The following is an 8,440-nucleotide window of genomic DNA, read 5'->3' as shown; positions in this document are numbered from 1 at the left end:
CTCTGATCACAATTATCTCTCTTGGAGAGTGTAGCAAATTGGAGTTGGGGGAATCTCACCTCTGCCATGCATGGTCACAATCTGGGCACAGGACCCAAATAGTGGGCAATGTGGCACTTCTTACAGTAGAGAATAAGTAACTTTATTCTTTACTTGTGTATTAAGGACCTTATTTGCATTAAATTCAGTCCACATGGGACCAAGACTTTCTGGCTTACTGAACAAAGTGGAATTGTTTCGTAGAGGGTGGAGAATTGTATTTTATCTGAAATTACCCCCTCTGCACAAAATACAAACAATTATACCCATACAAGTACCTTGTGGAAGTTGTTGCCCTCTATCTTCCTGTGGTCTCTCCCTGTTTCTCACCGTGCCTCCTCCCATTTCCTTGCACCTCTGCGTCTCCGCATATATCCCTATACTCAGAGCCGGCTCCGGTCAGTGACATGGGATGCCCAAATATGAGCATACCCATATATGGGCATCCATGCCACTGACCGGAGCCCGCTCTGTTGCGGATATGGAGAGAGACTGGGAGATTTACATCCCCTTATAATTCATATGGTGCATAGTACCGGCACGTATTGTTTTACCGGTACTGTGTACCTTCCTACTTTCACACTGGTACAGTATATGCTGCAGTGGGACTGAGAGGGATATATTGGTAACACATAGTCATTGTTGGGGGAATTCAATCCATTTTGAAAATAGTAATGAAATGTTTTTTACTTTTCTTTTTTTTCAGTAATGAAGAATGAAACATTTCTGTTAAAATTGAATTGGAGGTGAACTGGATTCATCATCAACTCTGCACCAGTGTGAATTGATGTTCTTTAATGTTCTGATAAGGTACATGCAACATCTCTTCCTCAACCCCTGCACCACTCTCTGCCTCTTGCCTCTCTCTCTCCACCTCCCTGCTAAGCGTATTAACCCATCTAATGTAATCCACATTCCATGTCTCACTTTACTCTTCACTTCTCACGTGCCCTCTGGAATGACTGCTCTCTGACTAACAAGGTCTATTTGTACATGACCTCTTCTGCTCTCATCATCCACCACCTCTCATTCCCCTCACCCCTGTCCTACTCGATACCTCAGCTTAATTGAACTCTCTCCTCTGACATCTACCCTTATCTCTAACCTCTCCTCACTTTCTGCTTAAACTAACTATCTTGTTAACTTTTACAATGCTATCATCTCCTCCTCCCTCCTCCTCCTTCCTCCTCCCTCCTCCATTATATATATACCCCTTCTAGGCTCTGACACACTCATCCCTCTAAGGCCATGATTATCATGGGCACATGCTTGGTCGTCCACAGTGCGTGCGAGCGATGCAGAGCCGCCTCGGACCTCAGTGCAGGGATTGCTGCATACCCCCAGCATCTGTCACCCACAAACAATACACACACTAATACTCCCCACAATACACACTATAATACCTCCTCAATACTAATCTCCCCAATAATATTATAGCTCCAAACACAATATACACAACACCCTTACACAAGATACACAATCTAGTACTCTCCTCTGCACCTCTACACACAATATAATACTCCCACACACACAATATACACACTACCCTCCTACCCCCATAAAATACAACCAATAATACACACACACTTTGTGGATGTTGGGACCAGCTCCCGGCATGCACCAGTGAAAGAGAGAGGCCCGCAGAAGCTCGGAAGAACTCCCTCCATCCGTGCCTTCCTCCGTTTCACATCTTCTCCCTGTCTCTCTCCCTCCCTTTCCTTGCATCTCCCTGCGTCTTTACGTATACCCAGTCAGTGACGGCTCTGGTCACGTGATGCCTTAATATGGGCTTATCCATATATGTTCATCCACGTCACTAATGTGATGCCCGCACTGTTGCGGAGCTGGTACTTACGACGGGCACTTATTGTTTTATCAGTACTGCGTACCTGACTCTACCGGCCTACTTTCAACACTAGTACAATATGTGCTTCACTACGAGTGAGTGGGGAATATTGGCATCACACAGTCACTGTTGAATATGCCATTCAATCCATTTTGAAAATAGTAATGCAATGTGGTTTTGTTTTGTTTGCTTTTTGCAGTAATGAAGAATGGAAAAGTTATATTAAAATTAAATTGGAGGGGGACTAGATTCTGCATTTCATCATGAACTCTGCACTTGTGAGAATTTAACTTCTTGAATACCCTGACAGGTACACGCAACATTAAGACTATAATCTGCTGTGCGAGCTTTCGTGCTATACCTCCCCCTCAGGTTTTGATTTATACATTTGCTCCCTCAATTCATGTCCTCTAATATTTGAAAGCTCTCTCCTAGCATTTTCTCTTTACCACAGAACGTCATCCCAATGTAACCTCTCTCTTGTTCTTTCTGCTTGCTGTTTCCTCACTCCTCTGTTAAACTTTTCTAATTTCTCTAACTTCCACACTCCTGCTTTTATCCACATGTTCTCCTCTTTCCTTCCCCTACCTTTGCATGTGTCTACACACTGCACCATTTGTACAGACCTCTATTGCAGCTATTTCTGCACTGCTCAATGAAAAGCACTCTTTAATATCCTATTCTCTGTGCCCCCTCTCTCTGCGCCCCCTCTTTTGGCGCCTCCTCTCTGCGCCCCCTCTCTCTGCGCCTATCTGTCTCATTCTCTCTACGTCCCTCTCTCTCTACATAGAGCTATCTCTGTCTCTCTCTACACCTATCTCTGTGTCTCCTTCTATGTTTGCTGATGTGTGGGATATCTCTTATAATCTTGAACCTGCTCATATACACATCGGGCCTCCCTGCCTCTGCCTCCCTGCTAAGAGTGTTAACCTATCTAATGTAATCCACATTCCTTTCCTTACTTTTCTCTTCCCTTCTCCTATGCCATCTGGAATGTCCGTTCTCTGACTAACAAGGCTCTAGTTGTACATGACCTCTTCTGCTCTCATCATTCACAATCAGTCATTCCCCTCACCCCATCTTACCTGTCCCACTGATTTGCCTCTGCTTAATTAAACTCTCCTCTGACATCTACTCTAACCTCTCTGCTCTCTCTCTCTTTCCGCTTAAACTAACAATCTTATTAACTCTTACAATGCTATCCTCCTATCTATATGCCCCCTCTAGGCTCTGACACACTTGTCCCTCTAGCCCACACCCTTGGCTAAATTCCCAAACATGTTCATCACACTTCCACTCGCTGTTCTTAATGCCTATGAAGGAAATCACACAATTGATATTTGATTTTTCTACAGTAAAAATGTCTCCAGTCCTGTATAAAGCTGCTCTCTGGGGCCAAACCACACTACTTTTTTTTCCACATTCATCAACACACAAATTTAATTTACGCTGTCTTTTTTTCCCTGTATTTGACTCCCTCCACTAACCTTCTCCTCACACTTGCCATCCTTCCTTCACTTCTCCTCAAGCATTTGACTACTTCAGAGTCAAGGTGGATGCCACCCACAAGGAGATTCCTTCTGTCCCTTCCCCCTTCTCTCCTTCTACCTAATTCTGCTTCTGCATTTGACTCCTTTTCTTCTCTTACAGAGCTGGAAGCTAATCATCTTCTCTTCTCCCTCTACCACATGCCCTCTAGATCGTATCCCCTCACACCTTACTGCATCTCTTAGTCCCCACTCTCACCCACATCTTCAATTCCTCCCTATTCTCTGGCTCTTTACCCTCTTACTTTAAGCCTGTAGTGGTCACCCTTTTCTCAGAAACAACCTACACCCTATGTGCCTTACTAACTACCGCCCTGTATCCCTCCTGCTGTTTGTCTCCTAATTGCTAGAATGTCAACATTCTTAAATCACATTCCCTCCTGGATCCTTTACAACCTGCCTTTCGTACAGCTCGTTCTACAGACTGTGCTTAAAGCAAATTCCCAAGGTCACTTTTCCCTACTAATCCTACTTGATCTATCTGCTGCGTTTGATGCTCTCAATCACTCTCCTCCTTCATATTCTAAACTCTCTCTTGGTATCCGTAACACAGTTCTATCCTGGTTTTCATCATAACTTTCCTGTCACACATTCTCCATCTCTGTTGCTAACATGTCTTCGTCTTCTATTGATCTGTCTGTGGGTATACATCAGGGCTCTGTTCTGAGATCTCTCTTTCTCTCTACATACTATCATTTGGTGACCTCATCAACTCTTTGTGACAATCCTATAAATAACAAATACAAATATCAGGTCATGGGAATAAGTGATTTGGACATAAAAGTAACATTTCGGAAGTGTGGACAACTAATACATCTTGTAGATTGCCTTTACAGTGTGATGTCATTGATTCAGTAGATTGTGTGCAGACCAGGACTGCAGTACAGTGTCACTCACATGGATGACTTGCGTGGTAGAAGCTCAAGAACAAGGATGTCAAACTCCAGTCCTCGAGGGCAGCAAACAGGCCAGGTTTTCAGGATATCCCTACTGAAAACCTGGCCTGTTTGGGACCCTCGAGGACTGGAGTTTGACATGCATGCTCTAGAAGGAGCACAGCTGTGGGTGGGAGGTGGATTTGCTTTGCATCAAATGGTTTGGAGCAAGGTTTATTGTATGTATTATCATAATAACAATGCAATGCTTAACTTTTATTTCAGGAGGGATGACTGCAGAACAGAAGTGAATATTGAAGCCATGTGTTCCTTTTCTTGCAAAAGAGAAAATTTGAAGGACAGTTGAAGAGAAGGAAAATTACTACACAGAGACAGATAAGCAATGTGTATATTTCTCATTTACCATTTAGTATTTGTCGTTTTATTGACTCCACACAATCCGGCTGCTACGGGTTTCACATTGAATATTTTCATCTCTACTCTACCCCTTCCTGTGATCTGAACCATGCAAGTTTTCGTTGATTCAATACATCATGAGTAGAGTGTGGCTACAGTATGAAGTAAAGACCCAAGGATCACATCTACTACCATTCATAACAAGAACATGTGCAGTAGCGCACAGCTGCAGTTCTATGTGATTGTTATGAAAGGTTGAGGTGGTTCAATTCTATGAATCTGGAGTGGGATGGATCCTGTTTGCATCATATGGTTTCATCTAGGCCAGTAGATTATATAACTCTCAGTACAGGTTACACATGTCATCAGTATTAGTATTTAAAGAGGAGGAAAGCTTCAATGCGGAGAACAAAGCCAAGTAATGTTGAAGTTACTCCTTTTACCATTTACTTGGTCAGTCTGTACTGTCTACTCCCCACACAGCTGCTAAGGATCTTCCATTTTAAATACTTTCACCTCCTATTCTGCACTGCTTTGCTGCCCATTATTCAGAGATGCCTTCCAGTCATGTTTACCACTCTGAATCTCTCTGCGGTCATTGGTTCAGCACATCATGGGTAGAGCATGGCTACAGATACAGCAAGCTATTATTATTTTACCGTCTGATCATCCATAATATTGCATTAAAACATAGAATATCACTTAATTTCCAAAAGATTCAGTGATGCTGATAATGCAGAATCTCACAACATTTCCCATCATAATGCCATAATGCACCAGTGGGAGAAATAATCCTTGCTATATCTGTACATTGTGTGACGTATTACCTCCATGACCATTGAGAGCAAGTACATCTTCTGTATAGAGCGGCTGTGTTATGATGCAGTTATTGATCATCATTGACATAATCACAAGAATCTTATGCAAAGGGAAATTGTCCGCAGCGAAGTGAGATTTCAGCCCCCAAACGTCTGTAATATTAATGCAATGTCTTACTTTTGTTGCAGTGAACACTGAAGAGACGGATCTACTACAACACTGTACAGGATGAGCATACGCTACAAGCAGCAAAATGATCTTGCAGTTGACAGTATGTTGTTCTGGTAATGTGCACAATTATTATTTATGGGCTACACACCACAGTGCTGGACATATTCTGTTAACTTCAACTCTACTCCTAACATGGAGATGTCTTCCTGGTGTTACTGATTCAGTACATCATATGCACAGTGTGGTTATGATATGATGGATTGATTTAATGAACCCACCAACCAATGATGACATCTGCATCATCTTCTGTAAAGTGCAGCTACAGCATGATATTATCAGCATTTGGTGCGGTATAATCAGAGGTATCTATGTGCTTTTGTGCCTGTTTTAAGTCCTCCAGCTTAACGCCCCTACACCTCCCACTACACAGGCATACTTACTTATGCATACACTGACATCTGGCATACCTACACACACCCCAGGGCCACTTCCTTCCCCTGATGTCAGGGAGAGGATGGGCATGCAGAGTGCAGTAAGTCTCCACGTTACTCTGGCCAACAGTCTTGGCCTACCTCCAGCATCTGTCACCCACAACATCTGTTCCCTCCTTGTAAAGTGCTGAACTATCTCACCTGGGTCAGTGCTATAGCTGATCACAGTGCCCGATCAGGATGTCACTGTGACAGGCAGCAGTGCAGATTGACCGGTCAATCAATGCAGTGCCGCAACATATGCACTAAATGAGATTTCCGTGCCCCCAGTCAGGTTACTCCCTGGGCAGTGACCCTGCTCACACCCTCCCCTAGTTCCACCTCTGATCACAATTATCTCTCTTGGAGAGTGTAGCAAATTGGAGTTGGGGGAATCTCACCTCTGCCATGCATGGTCACAATCTGGGCACAGGACCCAAATAGTGGGCAATGTGGCACTTCTTACAGTAGAGAATAAGTAACTTTATTCTTTACTTGTGTATTAAGGACCTTATTTGCATTAAATTCAGTCCACATGGGACCAAGACTTTCTGGCTTACTGAACAAAGTGGAATTGTTTCGTAGAGGGTGGAGAATTGTATTTTATCTGAAATTACCCCCTCTGCACAAAATACAAACAATTATACCCATACAAGTACCTTGTGGAAGTTGTTGCCCTCTATCTTCCTGTGGTCTCTCCCTGTTTCTCACCGTGCCTCCTCCCATTTCCTTGCACCTCTGCGTCTCCGCATATATCCCTATACTCAGAGCCGGCTCCGGTCAGTGACATGGGATGCCCAAATATGAGCATACCCATATATGGGCATCCATGCCACTGACCGGAGCCCGCTCTGTTGCGGATATGGAGAGAGACTGGGAGATTTACATCCCCTTATAATTCATATGGTGCATAGTACCGGCACGTATTGTTTTACCGGTACTGTGTACCTTCCTACTTTCACACTGGTACAGTATATGCTGCAGTGGGACTGAGAGGGATATATTGGTAACACATAGTCATTGTTGGGGGGAATTCAATCCATTTTGAAAATAGTAATGAAATGTTTTTTACTTTTCTTTTTTTTCAGTAATGAAGAATGAAACATTTCTGTTAAAATTGAATTGGAGGTGAACTGGATTCATCATCAACTCTGCACCAGTGTGAATTGATGTTCTTTAATGTTCTGATAAGGTACATGCAACATCTCTTCCTCAACCCCTGCACCACTCTCTGCCTCTTGCCTCTCTCTCTCCACCTCCCTGCTAAGCGTATTAACCCATCTAATGTAATCCACATTCCATGTCTCACTTTACTCTTCACTTCTCACGTGCCCTCTGGAATGACTGCTCTCTGACTAACAAGGTCTATTTGTACATGACCTCTTCTGCTCTCATCCACCACCTCTCATTCCCCTCACCCCTTTCCTACTCGATACCTCAGCTTAATTGAACTCTCTCCTCTGACATCTACCCTTATCTCTAACCTCTCCTCATTTTCTGCTTAAACTAACTATCTTGTTAACTTTTACAATGCTATCATCTCCTCCTCCTCCCTCCTCCTCCTCCCTCCTCCATCATATATATGCCCCTTCTAGGCTCTGACACACTCATCCCTCTAAGGCCATGATTATCATGGGCACATGCTTGGTCATCCACAGTGTGTGCGAGCGATGCAGAGCCGCCTCGGACCTCAGTGCAGGGATTGCTGCATACCCCCAGCATCTGTCACCCACAAACAATACACACACTAATACTCCCCACAATACACACTATAATACCTCCTCAATACTAATCTCCCCAATAATATTATAGCTCCAAACACAATATACACAACACCCTTACACAAGATACACAATCTAGTACTCTCCTCTGCACCTCTACACACAATATAATACTCCCACACACACAATATACACACTACCCTCCTACCCCCATAAAATACAACCAATAATACACACACACTTTGTGGATGTTGGGACCAGCTCCCGGCATGCACCAGTGAAAGAGAGAGGCCCGCAGAAGCTCGGAAGAACTCCCTCCATCCGTGCCTTCCTCCGTTTCACATCTTCTCCCTGTCTCTCTCCCTCCCTTTCCTTGCATCTCCCTGCGTCTTTACGTATACCCAGTCAGTGACGGCTCTGGTCACGTGATGCCTTAATATGGGCTTATCCATATATGTTCATCCACGTCACTAATGTGATGCCCGCACTGTTGCGGAGCTGGTACTTACGACGGGCACTTATTGTTTTATCAGTA

At 43.8% G+C, this 8,440-nt stretch overlaps 1 long non-coding RNA gene across 1 annotated transcript; it reads left to right on the top strand.

The window, feature by feature from the left end:
* The first annotated feature begins 763 nt into the window (after nt 1–763).
* LOC142476228 (uncharacterized) lies at nt 764–5,826 on the top strand. Its single transcript, XR_012791456.1, has 4 exons — nt 764–849; nt 2,085–2,195; nt 4,593–4,712; nt 5,732–5,826. It is a non-coding gene; the product is annotated as an uncharacterized LOC142476228 (long non-coding RNA).
* The last annotated feature ends 2,614 nt before the right edge of the window (nt 5,827–8,440 follow it).

The sequence above is a fragment of the Ascaphus truei genome, unplaced genomic scaffold, assembly GCF_040206685.1.
Source record: "Ascaphus truei isolate aAscTru1 unplaced genomic scaffold, aAscTru1.hap1 HAP1_SCAFFOLD_1519, whole genome shotgun sequence".
Classification (NCBI taxonomy): Eukaryota; Metazoa; Chordata; class Amphibia; order Anura; family Ascaphidae; genus Ascaphus; species Ascaphus truei.
Note: the sequence above shows the minus strand (reverse complement) of the source record. Positions and strands in the feature narration are given on the sequence as shown.